At 42.1% G+C, this 23845-nt stretch overlaps 1 protein-coding gene across 4 annotated transcripts in view; it reads left to right on the forward strand.

Annotated features, from left to right (window-relative positions):
- The first annotated feature begins 2003 nt into the window (after positions 1-2003).
- The window catches only part of ZNF438 (zinc finger protein 438), a 184512-nt gene continuing 162670 nt past the window's right edge, over positions 2004-23845 (forward strand). For 2 of the 4 annotated variants that reach the window (XM_061126348.1, XM_061126341.1), the window contains exon 1: positions 2004-2090. The gene's annotated coding sequence lies outside the window, so the exon portion shown is untranslated. Of the gene's footprint in view, positions 2091-2123; positions 2227-2607; positions 2711-23845 lie in introns of those variants that run through there. The other 2 variants (XM_061126342.1, XM_061126344.1) reach the window with 2 other exon arrangements.

Raw genomic sequence — 23845 nt, forward strand, 5'->3', positions numbered from 1 at the left:
CGGGCTGGTGCACTGGGAAGACCCAGAGGGATCGGGTGGAGAGGGAGGGGGGACGGGGGATCGGGATGGGGAATACATGTAAATCCATGGCTGATTCATGTCAATGTATGACAAAACCCACTACAATATTGTAAAGTAATTAGCCTCCAACTAATAAAAATAAATGGGGAAAAAAAAAGAATTCCAATTTTGGGATGATATACATAAAACATTTTATAAGCATGTAATTAATGAAATTAACAACTGAAAGTTTTCTTAAATTGTTGTTTAACAAGGAAAAATACAAATATTGCTATTTTTTCAATATGTAGAATTTTAGATTTTTTTCTAATATGTGGAATTTTGAAAAGTGCTAATTTTTCTATAACTCTGCTCCACAGAACAAAAACCTTATTTTTGTTAAAATTTCTATCTACAAACTTTATAAATTTCTTTCATGTTATGATATTGATCATTTAAACTTGTGTGTTTTAGTCCCTAGTCGTTTCTGACTCTTGGCGACCGCATGAACTACACCCGGCCACGGTCCTCTGTCCATGGAATTCTCCAGGCAAGAATATTGGAGTGAGTTGCCATTTCCTTCGCCAGGGGATCTTCCTGACCCAGGGATCGAACATGGGTCCCTGATCCTGCATTGCAGGCAGATTCTCTACTGTCTGAGCTACCAGGGAAGCCCAATTAAAACTTTGTATGATATAGTAAGGTAAACCATACAAATAATATCCAAGTCAGAAACTTTTTTAAACTTTAATTACTTAAGTGTATTTTTCCTGAATAATACGTTTATTTTTAACCAGCCCAGATGTCAAGAGTTAAAGGCTAACAGTCCCCGTCATCGTCATCACTCTTTCCTATGAAAATACTACAGTATTTTCAATGAGAGTGTAAACAAACCATTGTTTCAGGTTTTATTTACACTGGAGCTGTCTGGCAAAATTCCACGCTTGATCTAGCTATTTGTCCTGATTCCAAGTTTTAAAAAGTGATCCTTTCTCTCTTCCGTACTTCCTCCTTGGCATCTACTTCCAAGACCTCTTTTCCCCATTCTTTATTTCTCCCCAAGACGTAGTTGTTTGAGCCACTTTTTAGGATAAAGTGTTATTATTATTTTTCTTTCTGACTGTAAGACTAATAGAAAAATCCTACAAGGCAGAAATAAATGTTTAATATATTGCTGTCGGTTCTTCGAGCCTTCAGTTTTCCTTTGACTAAGCCATCTTTTAACCAGAAAAGAGCATAAAATAGCAGAGACCCGGGTTGGCGCAGGAAAATGTCACCTGGTGAGGAAGAGGTGGAAAGTTTACACGAGCGAAGACGTGTAAATATTTTGTTTATACAGATCATCGTCTGTTAAAGCCAATATAGTGGAACCTGTGCAAAAGTTGGAAATCTAGTAGGAAAGGGAAAGACTAAAAACTCAAGGAAAACGTTAGAACAGCCGCCAGGACAGGGCGGGGTCGCGCGGCGCCGGTCCTGCCTCCAGTTGGAGCCGGAAGGGCGGACCCCAGGGGGCGGGGCCAACGGAGGGGGTGGTCTGGTTGGGGAGGAGCATACTCGGCATGGGCGGGGCCGAAGCCTTGGGGCGGAGTCGGGGCGGGGCGGCATAGGAGCAAGGGCTGGTGGGAGACCTGAGCGCTCCCGGCGAAGGGGGCCGCAGCACCTGATGGAGAACAAATGGCTGCTTCCGCACGTGGAGAACTTTTAACGAACACGTGAGGGAAGAAAGGCAAAGTCTGTGGAAAATTTACTTCACAACTCTGGCGCCCAGCCCCTTGGCGACACCCTGTTTGCTGTGTTCCCAGGGTCTTTGCCCACTCCCATTGTTGCCTCGCCCCCGGCCCCACGGCTAGAGCACAGCTCTCTCAAGCAGCCCCCGCCCTCGGCGGCCTGGTTTGGGAAGCCCTCCCGGAGGCAGCCACGCGGGCCGTCTGCGCCTGCTCCGCGCCCAGGGCCCCGCGGCGGGGCGGGGCCGTTGAGGAAGGGGCGTGTCTCCCGCCGTTGCGCGGGGGGCGGTGCCCCGCGGCCTGACCTGCCCAGGCGCCGGGTCCTCTGACGTCACCTCGCCGTGACGCGTACGCGGTAGGAAAACTGTAAGTTTCTGAGGATTCCTGAAGCTGCTTGGGCCTCCGGGGCTCGCCCAGCTGTCCGCACCCCAGGAGTCGGTGGTGGCCTTGGGTTCCGCCCCTGGGGCGGTCCGGGGAGCCGCCGAACGCGGTGACGGGACAGGTACCCGCCCGGGGCGGGAGCGCACTCTCCGTGGCAGGCTGGGCGGCAGTGCGAGCAGGCGAGGCCGCGCCCTGGGAGACTCGCACGGTCTCCCTTGGGACCACAGTGGAGGCCAGAGAACGGGGAGTCCAAGGGAAGAGCCTCTTTCCTTTCTTCCTCGTAGAGAGGACTGAATTCCATCTGCCCTGGAGTTTGACATGTTGAGTCAGCGGTGCAGGGTTCCTGCAGAGACCCCCGCACATCTGGGCTTCCTTTGGGGTCCCCGCAGCTTCCAGATACAGAGGGCGAGCTGAAGGGATGGCCACTTGCTGCCTCAATTTCCTTTTTTTGTGTAAAATGAAGGCATAACGATCTCTGACCTCCCTAATGGGTATTTCCCAGGGCCGGGAGCGTTGTGAGAGGTAGCCTTGCCAGGAGAAGACTTAAGCCAGTCGGTTATTCTGAGAATGTGGTGACCAGCGGCCATCTGACAGAGGTCTTGTAGGTAGGGGAATGTTTTCAAAATTTTGCCTTCTCTCCTTCTTCCGCCCATCTAATCACGGACAACACTTGAACCGGACCACAGATCTGAATTCTTGTCTCTGAGCTTGGTGGACAGGGGTCAAGAAATCACTGGTATCAGTATCAGAATGTTCTCAGCAATTAAAACGCCCTCTTGTCTGGTGTTGTAGAGAAAGCGTCCTGGAATGAGCACAGTATACTCAACACAGACACTCTGTGTTTTAGGGATTGTTGATCTGTCAGTTTGGAATATCACCTCATCATATGTTACTGCTTGACTTTCTTGGCTTGCCAGAGGTTGGTGCATTTTTGATGAGTTAGTGTATACTATGAAACTTCTCTAATTCAGGAGCAAGTGTTTGTTAAGAACTTTGAAAGGAAGACTATTGGGCGCCCCTAGGGTGTATTTATTCAGGAAATTGAATACAAACACTTATGTAAATTCAGCTCAGGGGCCCAATACCCTTCCATCCAAGTTTGAAGAGCCTTAGAAAGCAAGGGTTCTGATTTTTGTTTCTGATTGTTACTAGCTTGTGTCCAAAGAGAAGTCACCCAAGCTGGGAACTTTCTTTTTCTCCCTAAAATGGGAGATGATAGTATATGTACTGTTTCTTTTTTGAGGCTCAGACGCAATCACGAAAATGAAAGGCTGGCTAAGTATTGTTATTAAGAAACTCTGGCCGGTCCACTGACCTGTATAGGAGATGTGTATTTTCAAAGTCAGGTTCTGAGTCAGAACTACAGATAGAGCAGCAAGTAGACAAAGTCGCCAACCTGGTGGAGCTCATGGTCCAGGGGGTATCAGGCATCAAAGAATAAGTACATAATGTTATTTCAGATGGTGGTAAGTGCAGTGAAGTCAAGGAAGATAAGAACAACAGTGGGAGTACAGAGCAGGTTGTTTGACATGGGGTCCATCAGGGAATAAATTTCAGAGGAGGTGGCTTTGAATTGATGGAAGTGAGAGGAAGAACCTGAGGTAAGAAATTTTCAGGCAGGCATAATCATAGCAGTAAACCCTAACCTAGAGCTAACTATGTGAGGCATTCTTCTAAACACTAAATTAGATTTTTACAAACTTCTGAGATGTGTGTTCATATCTCCATTTTTTGTTATAGATGAGGATACCGGTGCACAGAAATATTAGGGATATGCTCATGGCTTCCCAGGTGGCTCAGTGATAAAGAACCCGTCTACCAATGCAGGAGATGTGGGTTCTTATGCTTGGGTTGGGAAGATCCCTTGGAGTAGGAAATGGAAGCCCACTCCAGTATTCTTGCCTAGAAAATTCCATGGACAGTGGAGCCTGGGGGACTGCAGTCCGTGGGGTTGCAAAGAGTCGGACACAGCTGAACAACTGTGTGCTTGCAGACAGAGCTAAAATGTGATAGGGACAGTATTTGAATGTGGGTAGCTCGACCTCTGAGTCCAGACTTCAGAGGATTGTATGGTACTGTCTTGCGACAGGAGCAACAGCAGTGGTCTGAGGTGGCCAAGACATGGCAAGGGGAGAGTGTTTAGAACAAGGCAAGGAAGGGAGAAGGTGGTGGCAAGTGATACTGGAGGGCCAGCAACTAGGGGGACCCTTGTGAGCTAAGGGGGCAAGGGTGTGTGAAGACGCTACTCTGAATGTGATGGGAAACTACAGGGAGCCTTGCATCAAGGGAATAGCATCTGATTGCAGTTTTCTTGGAGGGAGAATTAGCAGTAGGGCTGTGGAGTGGGGAGTATTGAAAGTGGGGAGATGGGCATTTCTTACTGTCGCCTGGGGAGAGATGGCAGGGGTTTGGGCTAGGGGAGATAGTTGGCGGGATGATGGTATATGGTCAAAGTCAGTATACTTTTGATGCTAGAAGCTGGAGTGTGAGAAGAAGGAGAAGTAATGATTTCTCTGGTTTTAGGCTGAAACAGCTGGATGGACAGTGGTGCTGTTTTCTGAGAAGGGAGGAAGGGGTTTGGGAGGACAACCATGAATTCTGTTTTGGGCAAGTTATAGATGCTCCATAGACACAGTAACAGGCTTCCCAGGTGGCACTAGTGGTAAAGAACCCGCCTGCCAGTGCAGGAAATGTAAGAGATGCGGGTTTGATTTCCTGAATTGGGAAGATCCTCTGGAGGATGAGATGGCAACCTCTCTCCAGTATTCTTGCCTGGAGAATCCCATGGACAGAGGAGCCTGGAGGGCTGCAGTCCAGAGTGTTGCAAAGAGTTGGACACGACTGAAGCGACATAGCATGAACTTGCATGCAGACATAGTAACAGCAGTCCCAGTGCTGGTAATGGCAGTAAGCTCCATGTCAGTGTGAACTGTGTGCTTGGCTGGGTTTTAAGCACCTTTACACATGTGCATCCATATAATTCTTACGACAGTTGTGTGTGTGTGTGGAGGAGCCACAAAAGAAGCCGGCTGTCTTCTAGCTTGGGAGTGATGGAGCTGGGATTCAGACCCAGGCGGTCTTGTTTTAGAATCCGTGCAGTTCATCCCTGTAACTCCCACCAGATTGACACATTGAACAGGCTCTTGGATGTAGGAATATGGAACTCAGAAGAATGGTCAGGGCTGAAGATACACATTTGTATTTCTGAAAAGAAAGTCTGCTTTTGTTCCTCTTTGTGTTTATTCAACATCACATTAATCCAAGGCTATGCCCCAACCATTAATGCCGAAGAAGCTGAAGTTGAACGATTTGATTCTGGGAAGATCTACAAGACCTTCTAGAATTAACACCAAAAAAAGATGTCCTTTTCATCATAGGGGGTTGGGATGCAAAAGTAAGAAGTCAGGAGATACCTGGAGAAACAGGCAAGTTTGGCCTTGGAGTAAAATGAAGCAGGGCAAAGGCTAACAGAGTTTTGCCAAGAGAATGCACTGGTCATAGGGAACACCCTCTCCAACAACACGAGATAGCTCTACACATGGACATCACCAGATGGTCAATACCAAAGTCAGACTGATTATATTCTTTGCAGCCAAAGATGGAGAAGCTCTGTACAGTTAGCTAAAACAAGACCTGGACATGACTGTGGCTCAGATGATGAACTCCTTATTACAAAATTCAGGCTTAAGTTGAAGAAAGGGAAAACCACTAGACCATTCAGGTATGACCTAAATCAAATCCCTTGTGATCATACAGTGGAGGTGACGAATAGATTCAAGGGATTAGATCTGGTAGACAGAGTGCCTGAAGAACCATGGACAGAGGTTTATTGTACAGGAGGCAGTGACCAAAACTATCCCCAAGAAAAAAAAATGCAAGAAGGCAAAGTGGTTATCTGAGGAGGCCTTAGAAATAGCTGAGAAAAGAGAAACAAAAGGCAAAGGAGAAAGGGAAAGATATACTCAGCTGAATGCAGGGTACCAGAGAAGAGCAAGGAGAGAGAAGAAAGCCTTCTTACGGTGAACAATGCAAAGAAACAGGGAAACAATAGAATGGGAGAGACTAGTGATCTCTTCAGGAAAATTGGAGATACCAAAGGACAGGGAAGCCTGGCATGCTGCAGTCCATGGGGTCGCAAAGAGTCAGACCCAACTGAGTGACTGAACAATAACCACCACCACCAAGGGAACATTTCATGCAAAGATGGGCACTGTAAAGGACAGAAACAGTAAGGCGCTAATAGAAGCAAAAGAGATTAAGAAGAGGTGATAGGAATACACAGAGGACCCTTGATGCAGCCCTCAGGTTATATGAAACACCTCACTTCTGGAGGATCCCAGGGGACCCTCAAGAACCTTCCCCCCTCAAGGTTACTGTAGTCAGATGGTATCAACTTCCCTCTGAGGGCCAACGTTTTTATGTGGGAAGATGCTGTTGTCAAAAACTGGTTATGCTTTCTGGCAATGCACTCACCATATAGAAATCCCTATATGTAAATCCCATGTTAATTTATTAAATTTCAGTTGGAAAGGAGGCATTGTGTATGATGGAATATATGTAGGGAGTCAGGCTGTCCAGTGTGCAAACTGCAAGGCAGTTGATGTAGTTGGATTCAGAGACTAGATGAGGCATAGAATACTATTGGTATGTGTGCAATTGCATAAATATTAAATTATGTTTTTGAAGTCCATTTTCATTCCTGGAGCTCAGATTTCATTTGCTATTGCTGTATACTTTATATACCCAAGGACATCGCCTCAGGGTTGCAAGCTCTTTAAGGAGATTTTATGCTTATATCTATATTTTATATAGAAGAATAAAAATTCAGTTTACTTCAAAAAAAAAAAAAAAAAGAAAAGAATACACAGAGGAACTATAAAAAAAGGGTCTTGATGACCCAGATGACCATGATGGTGTGACCACTCACCTAGAGCCAAACATCCTGGAATGTGAAGTCAAGTGGGCCTTAGGAAGCCTTACTACAAACAAAGCTAGTGGAGGTGATGAAATTCCAGCTGAGCTATTTCAAATTCTAAAATATGATGCTGTTAAAGTGCTGCACTCAATATATGAGCAAATTTGTAAAACTCAGTAGTGGCCACAGGACTGGAAAAGGTTAGTTTTCATTCCGATCCCAAAGAAGGGCAATGCCAAAGAACATTCAAACTACTGTACAATTGTACTCACATGCTGCTGCTGCTAAGTCACTTCAGTCATGTCTGACTCTGTGTGACCCCATAGACAGCAGCCCACCAGGCTTCCCTGTCCCTGGGATTCTTCAGGCAAGAACACTGGAGTGCGTTGCCGTTTCCTTCTCCGATGCATGAAAGTGAAAAGTGAAAGTGAAGTCGCTCAGTTGTGTCCGACTCCTAGCGACCCCATGGACTGCAGTCTACCAGGCAAAGAATTGGACACGACTGAGTGACTGAACTGAACTGAACCAATCTAATGGCAGAAAGTGAAGAGGAACTAAAGAGCCTCTAGATGAGGGTGAAAGAGGAGAGTAAAAAACCCAGCTTAAAACTCAACATTCAAAAAATTAAGGTCATGGCATCAAGTCCCATCACTTCATGGCAAGTAGATGGGGAAAAAGTGGAAACAGTAACACTTTATTTTCTCGGGCTCCAAAATCACTGTGGATGGTGACTGCAGCCTTGAAATCAAAAAAGACACTTGCATCTTGGAAGAAAAGCTATGAGAAAGCTAGACAGAGTATTAAAAAGCAGAACCATCACTTTGATGACAAAGATACATAAAATCAAATCTGTTGTTTTTCCTGTAGTCATGTATGAATGTGAGAGTTAGCCCATAAAGAAGGCTGAGTGCTGAAGAATTGATGCTTTCCAACTGTGGTGCTGGAGAAGACTCTTGAGAGTCCCTTGGACAGCAAGAAGATCAAACCAGTCAATCCTAAAGGAAGTCAACCCAGAATATTAATTGGAAGGACTGATGCTGATGCTGAATCCATAGTACTTTGGCCACCTGATGCAAAGAGTCAACTCACTGGAAAAGACCATGATGCTGGGGAAAAAAGATTGAGGGCAGGAGGAGAAGGGGGTGACAAAGGATGAGATTGTTAGATGGCGTCACTCACTGGACAGGAGTTTGAGCAAACTCTGGGAGATAGTGAAGGACTGGGAAACCTGGTGTGCTGTAGTTCATGGCATCTCAAGGAGTTGGACAGGACTTAGCAACTGAACAACAACAGCAAGCCTTGAATGGCAAGAGGAGAAAGAAACACAGGCTAACTGGCCTTTCATTACTTGATTCTGTTCAGGCAGCCTGTATCCCATATTCCCTTTCTGTGAGTTTCCAGAGGGTGAGGTCTGTATTTCTTCTCCTTCTCCATCTCTAGTCCCTGCCGTGGAGTAGATATTAGGGATGACTTTATATGCAGAACATTGGCTAGGTGTGAGGAGTTCAGAAATGAATAAAACATAGCTCTCCTCTGGAGGAGCAGAGTATGAGGAAGGACCTGTGGGAATACAACTAGAGGAGGCTAAATGCAGAAATGCATGCCGATGAGTTCATCCTGGAACATGCGTGAGGGGTGGGGTGGGAAGGGGTCAGAGGAGAGAAGGAATGCCTCAGCAATCACAGGATCAATTCGAGGCTCCCCAGGAGTCTGTTTCAAGAAAAGAATGACTCGAAGCCTTGTCTAGTGTACTATATTTGCGTTAGTTTTATTTGGCAACCGTGTAATTATTGCCAAATGAAATACAATTTGATATTTGAATATCACGGTGGAGTGATGAGTTTTTCCAGTTCTATTACCTCAGTGTTGACAGGGCTCACTAGTGAATAAAGGAGTTGGCCTGAAATGTTGCAGCTTGCATAATAGAGGACCACAGAGGGGTTGTGTGAAATATTTAGGCAGGTTTCCACGGATTTCGGTGAATTGTGCCAAAGTTCTGCACATTGGAGTAAGTTTGAGTTTCTCTGCTGATCCTCTTTAACATTGAGTTATATTTTTTTGTCTGAGAAAGAGAATCTGGTGATATTTGTCATGAACAGAATTATAGATTACATCTCTTATATGTGGAACAATGTGGAAACATAGGAATTTGAACAATACACACAAAAATAGGTATCTTATTTCCATGAATCTCTTTCAGGGCATACTATAACCTACACGCATTTATCACAATTGTATTACTTCCTAATATGCATATTTCAAATTCAAACTATGAAAGATTGTATAAATTTACACCATTGTAGATTTCATGATTAATTTCCGAGCTTTTCTGTTACAACATGTACAATTATATTTTGTTTAGCTTTTTTAGCTTTCAGCAGCAGAGTTGATCTGAACAACGAAGTCTACCAGAACTCTAAACAGGAACCTGCCACAAGTTTTAAAGTGAAAGATGTGCTGTTTCATGTTGTAGCTCACAGAATTTTAACTCTGCTATTGCAGTGTCTCTAAATTTAGTGGAGTTGACATGATTATTATTATTTTTCACCACAATTACAATAGCTTCCTTTAGAACATTAGACATGGTATAAAGTAGAATTGTGTCTACAGTGACCTATTGATGGCTCATGCTTTGTAAAAGTATGAGTACTTTTTTTGAGTTCAGGCTCTGGGAGAGCAGGCTGTGGGTGCATGCTAAGTTGCTTCAGTTGTGTCCAACTCTTTGTGAGTCCATGGACTGTAACTACCAAGGTTCCTCTGTTCTTGAGATTCTCCAGGCCGGAATATTGGAATCGGTTGCCATGCCCTTGTTCAGGGGATCTTCCTGACTCAGGGATCGAACCTGCATGTCTTACATCTCCTGCATTAGGCAGGCAGGTTCTTTACCACTAGTACCACCTGGGCAGCCCCAGAGAGCAGGCTGATGGTTATTTGTATCAGGTAGCTCCCAGCAGAGGGGGAGTGGTGGTCAGCTCTTGTGTTTGATGACAACAGAAGTCACTCTCACACTGATCAGGTGAAATATATGTTTACCTAGGCAAAATTAACGGGCATCTCTGGTGGTTCAGATGGTAAAAAATCTGCAGTGCGTGAGACCCAGGTTCGAGCCCTTGGTCAGGAAGATCCCCTGGAAAAGGCAGTGGCTACCCACTCCAGTATTCTTTCCTGGAGAAGTCCATGGTTAGAGGAGTCTTTTGGGCTATAGTCTGTGGAGTCACAAAGAGTCAGACATGACTGAGTGACTGACACTTTCACTACTATGTTATGAGTACCAATGTAAGTATATGGAAATTATTTCTTGTAGAAAACCATGTGTCACACCTAGTGATGGTGTATACTAGGCATTTAATATAATTCTCAAAATTCTACTTCTTATGGTTTCTTTTTGCATTTTACCATCAACGGATATGTATTAAATATCTACAGTAATTAGCTGAATACTAATTTGTGTACTTTTACTTAATATTTTAAATCTTTGACTATGTTTAATAATTTAGATAGATAAGTAGCACTTAATTTTGATTCATTTCATATGTGATTGCTTAGAAATCAAAATCTTGAGGCATGATTTTTTTTTTTTTCCATATAATCACTAATGAATAATAATTAGTAAGTCTGGTAGAGACTAAACTTTGGTGACTGGTTAACTAAGTTGTTACCCCAAAAGAACTTCTAAGAAGGAAATTCTTAGAATTAAGCAAAAACAGAGCATGTTGATGGAAGAGAATTAAACCATAACTCCCTCCTGTACCTATAATTCTCCTATAGACAGCATTCTTTTACTGAGCTCTTATACTGCAAAACTGTTAGCTCCCAACTGCACTCTAATCTATCAGTCTCAGAATGTGGTCCACTGGAGAAGGGAATGGCAAACCACTTCAGTATTCTTGCCTTGAGAATTCCATGAACAGTATGAAAAGGCAAAAAGATAGGACACTGAAAGAGGAACTCCCCAGGTCAGTGGGTGCCCGATATGCCACTGGAGATCAGTGGAGAAATAAATCCAGAAAGAATGAAGGGATAGAGCCAAAGCAAAAACAACACCCAGTTGTGGATGTGACTGGTGATAGAAGCAAGGTCTGATACTGTAAAGAGAAATATTGCATAGGAACCTGGAATGTTAGGTCCATGAATCAAGGCAAATTGCAAGTGCTCAAACAGGAGATGGCAAGAGTAAACATCGACCTTCTGGGAATCAGTGAACTAAAGTGGACTGGAATGGGTGAATTTAACTTAGATGACCATTATCTACTACTGTGGGCAGGAATCCCTTAGAAGAAATGGAATAGCCATCATGGTCAATAAAAGAGTCCGAAATGCAGTACTTAGATGCAGTCTCTGAAATGACAGAATGATCTCTATTCATTTCCAAGGCAAACCATTCAATATTATGATAATCCAAGTCTATGCCCTGACCAGTAATGCTGAAGAAGCTGAAGTTGAATGGTTCTATGAAGACCTACAAGACCTTTTAGAACTAACATCTCAAAAAGATGTCCTTTTCATTATAGGGGACTGGAATGCAAAAGTAGGAAGTCAAGAAACACCTTGGAGTAACAGGCAAATTTGGCCTTGGAGTACAGAATGAAGCTGGGCAAAGGCTAACAGAGTTCTGCCAAGAGAATGCACTGATAATAGCAAACACCCTCTTCCAACAACACAAGAGAAGACACTGCACATGGACATCACCAGATGGCCAACACTGAAATCAGATTGATTATATTCTTTGCAGCCAAAGATGGAGAAGCTGTATACAGTCAGCAGAAACAAGACCAGGAGCTGACTGTGGCTCAGATCATGAACTCCTTATTGCCAAATTCAGACTTCAATTGAAGAAAGTGGGGAAAACCACTAGACTATTCACGTATGACCTAAATTAAATCTCTTATGATTATACAGTGGAAGTGAGAAATAGATTTAAGGGACTAGATCTGATAGAGTGCCTGATGAACTATGGATGGAGGTTCATGCCATTATACAGGAGACAGGGATTAAGACCATCCCCAAGAAAAAGAAATGCAAAAAAGCAAAATGGCTGTCTGAGGAGGTCTTAACAAATAGCTATGAAAAGAAGAGAAGTGAAAAGCAATGGAGAAAAGGAAAGATATACCCATTTGAATGCAGTGTTCCAAAGAATATCAAGGAGAGATAACAAGGTCTTCCTCAGCGATCAATGCAAAGAAATAGAGGAAAACAATAGAATGGGAAAGACTAGAGATCTCTTTAAGAAAATTAGAGATACCAAGGGAACATTTCATGCAATGATGGGCTCAATGAAGGACAGAAATGGTATGGACCTAACAGAAGCAGAAGATATTAGGAAGAGGTGGCAAGAATATGCAGAAGAACTGTACAAAAAATATCTTCACGACCGAGATAATGATGATGGTGTGATCATTCACCTAGAGCCAGACATCCTGGAATGTGAAGTCAAGTGGGCCTTAGGAAGCATCATTACGAACAAAGCTAGTGGAGGTGATGGATTCCAGTTGAGCTATTTCAAATCCTGAAAGATGATGCTGTGAAAGTGCTGCACTCAATATGTCAACAAATTTGGAAAACTCAGGAGTGGCCACAGGATTGGAAAAGGTCAGTTTTCACTCCAGTCCCAAAGAAGGGCAATGCCAAAGAATGTTCAAACTACCACACAATTGCACTCATCTCACACGCTAGTAAAGTAATGCTCAAAATTCTCCAAGCCAGGCTTCAGCAATACATGCACTGTGAACTCCCAGATGTTCAAGCTGGTTTTAGGAAAGGCAGAGGAACCAGAGATCAGATTGCCAACATCTGTTGGATCATCGAAAAAGCAAGAGAGTACCAGAAAAACATCTGTTTCTGTTTTATTGACTGTGCCAAAGCCTTTGACTGTGTGGATCACAATAAACTGTGGAAAATTCTGAAAGAGATGGGAATACCTGACCTGCCTCTTGAGAAACTTGTATGCAGGTCAGGAAGCAGCAGTTAGAACTGGACATGGAACAACAGACTGGTTCCAAGTAGGAAAAGGAGTACGTCAAGGCTGTATATTGTCACCCTGCTTATTTAACTTATATACAGAGTACATCATGAGAAACGCTGGGTTGGATGAAGCACAAGCTGGAATCAAGATTGCTGGGAGAAATATCAATAACCTCAGATATGCAGATGACACTACCCTTATGGCAGAAAGTGAAGAACTGAAGAGCCTCTTGATGAATGTGAAAGAGGGGAGTGAAAATGTTGGCTTAAAGCTCAACATTCAGAAAACTAAGATCATGGCATCTGGTCCCACCACTTCATGGCAAATAAATGGGGAAACAGTGGGAACAGTGGCTGACTTTATTTTTGGGGGCTCCAAGAGCTCTGCAGATGGTGACTGCAGCCATGAAATTAAAAGATGCTTACTCCTTGGAAGGAAAGTTATGACCAACCTAGAGAGCGTATTAAAAAGCAGAGACATTACTTTGTCAACAAAGGTCTGTGTAGTCAAGGCTATGGTTTTTCCAGTAGTCATGTATGGATGTGAGAGTTGGACTATAAAGAAAGCTGAGCACTGAAGAATTGATGCTTTTGAACTGTGGTGTTGGAGAAGACTCTTGAGAGTTCCTTGGACTGAAAGAAGATCCAACCACTCCATCCTAAAGAAGATCAGTCCTGGGTGTTCATTGGAAGGCCTGATGTTGAAGCTGAAACTGCAATACTTTGGCCACATGATTTGAAGAGATGACTCATTTGAAAAGACCCTGATGCTGGGAAAGATTGAAGGCAGGAGAAGGGGACGACAGAGGATGAGATGGTTGGATGGCATCACAGAATGGACATGAGTTTGGGTAATCTCCAGGAGTTGGTGATGGACAGGGAGGCCTGGTGTGCTGTGGTTCATGGGGTCACAGAGTCGGACACGACTGAGCGACTCAACTGACCTGAGAGAAAGAGAGAGTGAAAGTGAAAGTCACTCAGTTGTGTCCAGCTCTTTGCAACCCCATGGACTATACAGTCCATGGAATTCTCCAGGCCAGGATACTGGAGTGGGTAGCCTTTCCCTTCTCCAGGGGATCTTCCGAACCCAGGGATCAAACCCGCGTCTCCCGTATTGCAGGCGGATTCCTTACCAGCTGAGCCACAAGGGAAGCCCCAGATATGAAGTAAATACTGGAATGTTGTAATGAGGCTATAGCTCAGTGAATCTCAGCTGGGGATGACTTTGTACCTTCCCCCAACCCACCCTGGGGACATTTGCAAAGGCTGGAGGCATTTTTAGTTGTCCCAAATGTGTGTGTGTTGGTGGGGTGGGGATGGGGGCACATTGCTCCTGGCATCTAGTTAGTGCAGGCCAGGGAAACACCTCAATAACCTACGGTACCCAGGGCGACCCCAACATCAAAAAACTATTTAGGTTAGGAACTTCCCTCGTGGTCCAGGGATTAAGAATCTAACTTCCAATGCAGGGGACAGGGTTCAGTCCCTGGTCTGGGAACTAAGAGCCCACGTGCATCGGGGCGGCTAAGTTCACAAGCCACAATGAAGATCCAGTGCAACTAAAATAAAGTAAAAAGGGCTTCTTTTTTTTTTAAATTATCTGAGTTAAAACGTCGACACTGCTGATGTTGAGAAACCCTGCAGTGTATAGCTTGCTTTCTTTTTCTCTTTTTCCTGTTGCTTTAGAAATTGAAGTAGTAGTTGTAAATGGCAAACACCTGACTTGAACAAAAGATGTTGTTGAACTGCTTTTAGTTCTTTGGAGAGCTGAGGTCATTTGATTCATTTATTGCATGGAAAAGAATTCTTGTAGCTAACAGCCATGTAGTGGCCAGTGTGTCTAGCATTTGGGGTATGATTTTAGGCATGACATTTTTTTCTTACTAAAATTAATTTGATTGGGGTATTATATAATCCTGGTTTATAATAGGTTTGCTCGTATGAATCCTCTTTGTTTTTGTATGTATGGAATTAATTATCTCCCAGTTACACAGGTTTTTGTACATTTGACCAATCCTTTTCAGATTCATTTTCATATGTGATGGTTATAAATACTCTAGGAAATGTGTTAGGGTATACATTCCCCAACTGTTTGACAGATGAGGAAACAGATTTAGATCAAATGACTTGTCATGTATGTTCTTGTGTGTTAAATAGCAAGTTAGTGACCAGATCAAAGTAAGTAGAGGACTCAGAGATCTGGTTGTTAGGACCGTTTTTTTTAAATGACTAGGAATGTACATTTTTAATTAATTAATTTATATTTACTTATGTTTTGGCTGCACTGCATAGCCTGTGGGATCTAGTTCCCTGACCAGGGATAGGACTTGTGCCCCCCACGTTGGGAGCTCAGAGTCTTAACCACTGGACCACCAGGGAAGTCCCCTTAGGACATTTAAAAAATTACTAGTTATGTTTTATCTCTTTTAATCTTTCTGATAGTCCTGTGAAATAATTCCTGTTTTATAGAGGAGGAAATGGTGTTCAGAGATACTAAGGAACTTATTCAGGGTCACCAAACACATCATAGACTTTTTACTGTTTCCACCGAGCTGTGCTGCCTCTCCTTGGATTCTTCTCTGTAAGTGAATTTGACAGTTTCTGGATAAATTCACCAAGTCTCTGCCTAACCTTACTAAATTAGGCCTCTTGACCCTGCAGGTGAGGGAAAATTCTCCTCCACCCTCTTTGGGTTTCTGGCTGGGCCTGAAGATTAAACTGACGTAAAACAGATTAACAGGAGAAAAACATACACATTTTGTTAAACTTTGACATATACACAGGGGCCGTCACAAGAGAATGAAGACCTGAAGAAGTGACCAGAGCTGGAAACTTCTGCACATTTTAGACACACGATAAATTTGTGAAGAATTGACAAGACAAAGGGGGTGTGGGGCAGAGATAGTGAGTGGTGAAGAGATAATGGCAAGATAAGGGTTACTGTCATAAGATTTGTTTGTACAGCTTTCCCAGCCCGCAGTCCCCCGCCTCTGCTGATAAGAATGTCTTCCTTCCTCCTGCTATGGTGAAGGTACCTTTCACTTGGGAGTTTTATCTCTTGCTCTCAGGAAGGACAAAGGAGTCTCAGAGTGTCCTTCTGCACCTGCTATTTCTTAAATGTCTTTCATTCAAAATAATGTGTCTAGATTATTTTGGGGTGTGGTTTCCTTCAACACATAGTCAAATGTTCATGTTGGCACTTGAATCAATTAGTATTTCAGTGTTTGTAATCCTACTCTGATCAGACTTGAGTGGATGCTTCACTGAGCTTTGGGAAGCCATAAGGTAGCAGTACTGGTTATTTAGAATTTATTTTTTGAGAACACTAAGGCCAAAAGCAGCACAAAGATAGCTCTCAGCCGTATTTGAGCATACTTGGGTCATGCAGCCCTCTTGCACAATTCACTTTGCCTATCTGATTAGAGGGATTTCTATTTGGGATAGGATTCCCATTCATTCTAATAGTCTAATTAGAACCCTTATTAGTCTCTTTTGTTGTTGTTGTTCAGTCACCAAGTCGTGTCTGACTCTGCATCCCCGTGGACTGCAGCTTGCCAGGCTTCGCTGTCTTTTACTCTTTCCCCAAATTTGCTCCACCTCAACATCCATTGAGTTGGTGATGCCATCCAACCATCTCATCCTCTGTCTCTTCCCTTCTCCTCTTGCCTTCAGTCTTTCCCAGCATCAGGGTCTTTTCCATTGATTCAGCTCTTTGCATCAGGTGGCCAAAGTACTGGAGCTTCAGCTTCAGCCCTAGTCCTTCCAGTGAATATTCAGGGTTGATTTCCTTGCAGTCCAAGGGACTCTCATGTGTCTTCTCCAACACCACAGTTTGAAAGCATCATTTCTTGATGCTCATCAGCCTTCTTTAGGGCTTCCTTCATAGCTCAGTCAGTAAAGAATCTGCCTGCAATGCAGGAGACCCAGGTTCGATTCCTGGGTTGAGAAGATCCCCTGGAGGAGGAAATGGCAACCCACTCTAGTATTCTTGCCTGGAGAATCCCACGCACAGAGGAGCCTGGCAGGCTATAATCCATGGGGTCCACAAGAGTCAGACACGACTTAGCGACTAAACCAACAGCCTTCTTTATGATACTGATGTCTCACATCAGTACATGACTACTTGAAAAACTATGACTATACAGACCTTTGTCAGCAAAATGTTAGGTTTGTCGTTTTTCATCCAAGGAGCAAGTGTCTCAATTTTGTGGCTGCAGTCACCATCCACAGTGATTTTGGAGCCCAAGAAAATGAAATCCAACACTGTTTCCACATTTCCCCTATTTATTTGCCACGAAGTGATGGGCCAGCATGCCATGATTTTCGTTTTTTGAATATTGAGTTTTAAGCCAAGTTTTTCACTCTCCTCTTTCACTTTGATCAATAAGTTCTTTAGTTCTTCTTCACTTTCTGCCATTAAAGTGAAACCATCTGCATATCTGAGGTGGTTGATATTTCTCCCAGCAATCTTGATTCCAGCTTGTGAGTCATCCAGCCCAGCATTTCCTGTGATGTACTCTGCATATAAGTTAAATAAGCAGAGTGACAGTATATAGCCTTGATATACTCCTTTCCCAATTTGGAACCAGTTTGTTGTTCCCTGTCCCATTCTAACTGTTGCTTCTTGTTCTACATACAGGTTTCTCAGGAGGTAAGGTTGTCTGGTATTCTCATCTCTTTAAGAATTTTCCAGTTTGCTGTGATCCACACAGTCAAAGGCTTTAGTGTAGTCAGTGAAGCAGAAGTAGTTGTTTTTCTGGAATTCCCCTGCTTTTTAATACTCTGTCTAGGTTTGTCATAGCTTTTCTTCCAAGTTGCAAGTGTCTTATAATTTCATGGTTGCAGTCACCATCCCCAGTGATTTTGGAGCTCAAGTCTGTTACTCCTTCCACTTTTCCCCCATCTGTTTGCCATGAAGTGATGGGACTGGATGATCTTATTTCTTTGAATGTTGAATTTTAAGCCTGGTTTTTCACTCTCCTCTTTCATCCTCTTCTAGAGGCTCTTCAGTTCCTCTTTACTTTCTGCCATTATATTGGTATCATCTGCTTATTTGAGGCTGTTGATATTTCTCCTGGCAATCTTGATTCCCATGTGATTCATCCAATCTGGCATTTCACATGATGTACTCTGCGTGTAAGTTAAACAAACAGGGTGACAACATAGAGCCTTATTGTACTCCTTTCCCAACTTTGAACCAGTCCATTGTTCCATGTCCAGTTCTAACTGCTGCTTCTTGACCTGCATACAGGTTTCTTGGGAGACAGGTAAGGTGGTCTGGTATTCCGATCTCTAAGAATTTTTCAATTTGTTGTGATCCACACAGTCAAAGGCTTTAGCGTAGTCAGTAAGCAGAAGTGGATGCTTTTTTTGGAATTGCCCTGCTTTTTCTGTGATCCAGCAGATGTTGGCAATTTGATCTCTGGTTCCTTTCCTTTTTCTAAATCCAGCTCATACATCTGGAAGTTTTCAGTTGAGGTACTGTTGAATCTTAGCTTGGAGAATTTTGAGCATTACCTTGCTAGCCTGTGAAATGAGTGCAGTTGTATGGTCATTTGAACATCCTTGGGCTCTGCCTTTCTTTGGGATTGGAATGAACACTGACCTTTCCAGTCTTGTGGCCACTACTGAGTTTTCCAAATTTGCTGGCTTATTGGGTGTAGCAGTTTAACAACATACTCTTTTAGGATTTGAAATAGGTCAGCTGGAATTTCATCACCTCAACTAGCTTCGTTCGTGTTAATGCTTCCTAAGGCCTATTTCATTCTCCGGGATGTCTGGCTCTAGGTGAGTAACCACAGCATCGTGGTTGTCTGGGTCATTAAGAGCTTTTTTTTTTGTACAGTTCTGTGTATTCTTATCACCTCTTCTTAATCTCTTCTGCTTCTGTTAGGTCCTTGCCATTTTTGTCCTTTATTATGCCCATCTTTGCATGAAATGTTCCCTCTTTAGCCATTTTTTATGTCAAATTGAGACAGTTCCTCTTACTTTTTCTGTATGGTGACCTGAACCTCAAGGTGACTTGACTTTAGCAACAAACAAAATGACAATGTAATGGTTGGGCTTGTTTTCCTTTCTGAAACATTTAGAGTTCATCATACTCTACATGAGTAGATACAACATTTTTGTGAGGTAGTAGGAGCTGGGTATAGTCACTTTATTTTCTAGATTGGAAAATTTAAGAAGAGATGATCCATTTACCCAGATAATTAAATTGCAAAGGTAGGATTTAAAATTTAGGTTTTCAGATTTAAAAAAACCAAGCCACACTGTCATTTCTGTTAGATCAAAGCGAATGTCTACTTAAGTTTTTGATCACTTATCTTTTTATTTGAAGACTGTTTGATGATATTCACTCCTCTCTCTGTGTTTTTTTTTGTTGTTGTTGTTGTTTTTTTTTTTTTTTGGCTACACCATAGGATCTTAATTTCCCAATCAGGGTTCAAACCTGCATCCACCCCACTGCAAGGCTTATTCTTAACTATTGGACCACCAGGGAAGTCCCCATAATGATATTCAATTATTGATACACGTTTGACTAATTGGAAATACTAGTGTTTCATAAATTCATTGGCTGGATTTGGACCATTGATGGTATGAGATTATTGGTCTGGCAATCAGAGAAGGAAAAGGATCCCTTTGCTAGTACAGTTGTATATTGGGCAAAAATGATTATATTTAGACTTAAAAGGTGAAGAGTCTCAAGTTTCCATAAAATTGAATTATTATAACAAAAAGATTTTTCTTTCCTCCATGAAGAAAAATGCTAATAACCAAGTAACCCTCATATTTATTGTATTATTGAAGGAAGAGACCACACCCAAATGTAGCTAAATGAAAGCTGAATTTCATGCTTGCTTAACAAGGGAGAACTATGCTAGCAGAATGTGGTTCTCAAGACAGGCAGAGACTTAGGTAGGATTTTGAGTAAACATGGAGTTTTAGGATTGTTTCTTTCCAAAGTGAGTTTGAGGATTGGTTGACCTCTAAACTTGGAGCTCAGGGACTTGCAAGCTATGAAGGAGTAAGGGTCTTGTGGTTCTCAAGACAGGCAGAGACTTAGGTAGGATTTTGAGTAAACATGGAGTTTTAGGATTGTTTCTTTCCAAAGTGAGTTTAAGGACTGATTGACCTCTAAACTTGGAGCTCAGGGACTTGCAAGCTATGAGGAGTAAGGGTCTTGAAGTACATCTAGATTGGAACTGACTGTCTCAGCTGTGTACTTAAGTGGAAATATTGATTAGCATTTAAGGATTGCTTGATGGGGCGTTTTTAAAACCCCTTTTTTGTTTACTTGTTTCCAGCTTAGGACAAGAGCCAAACAATAATCTTTTCCTTTCTTGAAGTTGGAGGATAGTTACTTTACATTTTCTGTGTTTATGTCAAACCTTAATGTTACCAGTTGTGCTACTGATTGTGCTTTTCTTCTGAAATTAAAAAAAAAAAAAGTGGAATGACTATCATTTGTTTCCTGCCTACCAGTCTCAAGATTCTGTGATATTTGGGACCCAGGCAGTCTCAAGTATTTGTTTTTTATATAGTTGAAAAGGCAATAGTGATTTATGGATTACTTTAAGGCTTTAAACATTATGGTGAAAACTGTGTTAATTTTATGTTTATCTTTCTCTCGTGGGGGTGTGTTGTGTCATATATCTGCCAAAATTAGTCTTGATGGATGCTGAATTATAGATCTAAAGTTTGTTGTTTTTGCTGTTGTTAGAGGTACATCTAGAAGGGATTACCTTTTGAAAGTTAACTAGCAATTATTCTTACATTTTAGAATGTTTAGGATTATATTGCATGCCTTTTCTATAAGGTAGGCAGAATCATGTTAGTGTCTGTGAATCATTTTATCACAACTACTATATCTTAGTACCATTTTTATAAAGTATTTTGGTTTAATGTTTATTTTAAAATATTCTTCAGAATGAAATAAAGAGCTATTTATGAATATTTTCAGGAACTGTGACAAAAAAGTAGGCCTTTTTCTGAATTGATCTCTCATAGTAATATTTTAGTTTTAAAAAATGTTTTCCTATGAAGATGTTAAAGTCAGAGGGCATTATTTTTCCTAGAAGTTCAAGAAGGCAAAATAAGTTGTTGGTATACTTTATTTTTTGTATTGAAATTTTATTTAAAATATCCTACATGCTGTAAGCTCATCACACTTAAAAAAGAATGGATGTTGTGTATATTCTGTTTATATTCTGCCTATATTTCCATCCTTAACCTACAGCTTTTGTGTCTTACTTCTGCCTTGCAGATAGATACTATCCAGTGCTAAAGCAATATTTGTGATTTAGATAAAGCATATTAATGTGAAAGCTCTTTGAAAACGTCAAGCATGGTCCTTGTTTTTGTTTACAGTCCAAGTTTCTGACCTGCTGTGAGAGCTAACCTTAAGAGGTTAATCTTCATCCAGTATCAAAATTGATGTTATGATATTCTTTATGAAAGAGCTGTTGATTAACTACTAAATGATATTCAGCCATATTCATTCTCAACATTTCACTTTATAAATTTATTCTAAATAGGTATTTAAGTTTTCTGGCAGAGTCTTCTGTGCCTGGCTGTGGATTGATGTTTGTTGTTTAGTCACTAAGTCATGTCTGACTCTTTTGTGACCCCATGGGCTGTAGCCCGCCAGGCTCTTCTGTCCATGGACTTCTTCCCAGGCAAGAATACTGGAGTGGGTTGCCATTTCCTTCTCTGGGGAATCTTCCCCATCCAGGAACTGAACCCATGTCGCCTGTTTAATGGGCTTCCCTGGTAGCTCAGTTAATAAAGCATCTGCCTGCAATGCAGGAGGCTCCGGTTCAATTCCTGAGTCTGAAAGATGTGCTGAAGAAGGGATAGGCTACCCACTCCAGTATTCTTGGGCTTCGCTTGTAGCTTAGCTGGTAAAGAATCCTCCTGCAATGCAGGAGACCTGGGTTTGATCCCTGGGTTGGGAAGATCCCCTGGAGAAGGGAAAGGCTACCCACTCCAGTATTCTGGCTTGGAGAATACCATGGACTACAGTCCATGGGGTTGCAAAGAGTCAGACACCACTGAGCGACTTTCACTTCACTTTCACTCCTGCTTGGCAGGCAGATTTTTTTTACCACTGAGCCACCTGGGCAGCCTGCCTGACCATGGTTATTGGGATTATTCCTATAGTGTCTATAGTATGAAATAGTGACTTTGAAATGTGGTTTTTCTCTCTGCACATGCAGTGAATAGTTGGGCTTTTATTGCCTAATAGTATGGTCAAAAAAAGAATCTTAAGCTAGGTGATCTTTTCTAGTAAAATTGGGGAAAAAAACAGGTTTATGTGCTCTTCAGTAAAAGCTTTGTTTTCTGGATTTTGCTAACATAATGGTTATAAAATGGTTTGTCATGAGTTTAATTTGCCTTTTTTGATTACTAGTGAGGCTCACCTTCTCTTCATTCACTTGCTAGCCACATGGATTTCACCTCCAGTTGCCAGATTTAGCAAATAAAAGTACAGGACACTCTATTAAATTTGAATTTCAAATAACAGTTTTTTAGTGTAAGTATATACTATGTAATTGTCAGGACATACTTATACTGAATTTTTTTCATTATTTATCTTTAATTCAAACTTAATGGGGCATCCTGTGTTTTATCTGACCACTTTAATTTTGTTTATCCGTGAATTGTCTCCTTGTCTCTTACCCAATATTCAGTTGCATGTCCTGTCTTTTTATTGTATTTTTCAAGAGTTCTTGGTGTAGGTAGGCTATTAAATCCCCCCCACCCCTTTTTTTTAGATGTTGTGAACACGTAATCCCAGTCTTTGCCTGTTTGTTAGTTTTGTCTAGAATGTCCTTTGTTGAATTTTGAGGTCCTTAATTTTGAGGCACTTATTGTTATTACTTGTTAAATTCCATCAAAATTTCCCCATGGCCAGGTAAAGGTACACTTTAAAATACAAAGTCTTGGTTCCCTACAACAACAAAGGTTCATTTCTTGCTCATGACATGGCTGTGGCTGTGTTCCACATCCTGTGTTACATAAAGCCAAAGGAATAGGCTTTTTGGAGACATTGCTGTTCTGTGGCTGAAGGGACAGCATGTGGCAGAATCAGGTGCTGGGACATGGCATGTGTTATTTTTCTTCATACTTTATTGGCCAAAGCAAACAAAATGGTTGATGCTTGAAATCAGTCAGGCAAGAAGAATGGTCTGAAGTCACATGGCCTATCCTGATGTCATTGGGGTCTGGTGGTGGAATCTTCCTGTCTTGAGTCACATGACCTCCAGGTAGCTCACCTTAACTTGAGGGAGAGAAGGATGGACCTGCCACAGAACCCAGCAAGGGAAGGAGGAGGAATGACAAGCTTTGTATCTACGACCAGAGAAATGTGGCTGCTTTCATGTGGTGCTGACTGAAGGCAAACAGGCCTGTTGCATTTTTGAGAGGATTGTATTGTGGCATTGTCAATGATGCCACAAGTTTGACTTAGAAAACCCTGTGCTGGTTTGACATTGACACCTAAAGCAACCGTTGACCTCCAAATTGGCCAACAGCTCTTTGCCACATTTTTGGAGCACTTGCTTTCCTATACCTATTTCATATATGGCTAGAAAGGATGGGGAAACAATGGAAACAGTGACAAACTTTATTTTGGGGGGCTCCAAAATCACTGCAGGTGGTAACTGCAGCCATGAAATTAAAAGACACTTGCTCGTTGGAAGAAAAGTTACGACCAACCTAGACAGCATATTAAAAAGCAAAAGACATTACTTTGCCAACAAAGGTCTGTCTAGTCAAAGCTATGGTTATGACTATAAGTATAACTATAGTTATACTATAACTATAACTATACTATAACTATACTATATAACTATAACTATACTAT

Source organism: Dama dama, chromosome 23 (assembly GCF_033118175.1).
Source record: "Dama dama isolate Ldn47 chromosome 23, ASM3311817v1, whole genome shotgun sequence".
NCBI classification, from domain to species: domain Eukaryota; kingdom Metazoa; phylum Chordata; class Mammalia; order Artiodactyla; family Cervidae; genus Dama; species Dama dama.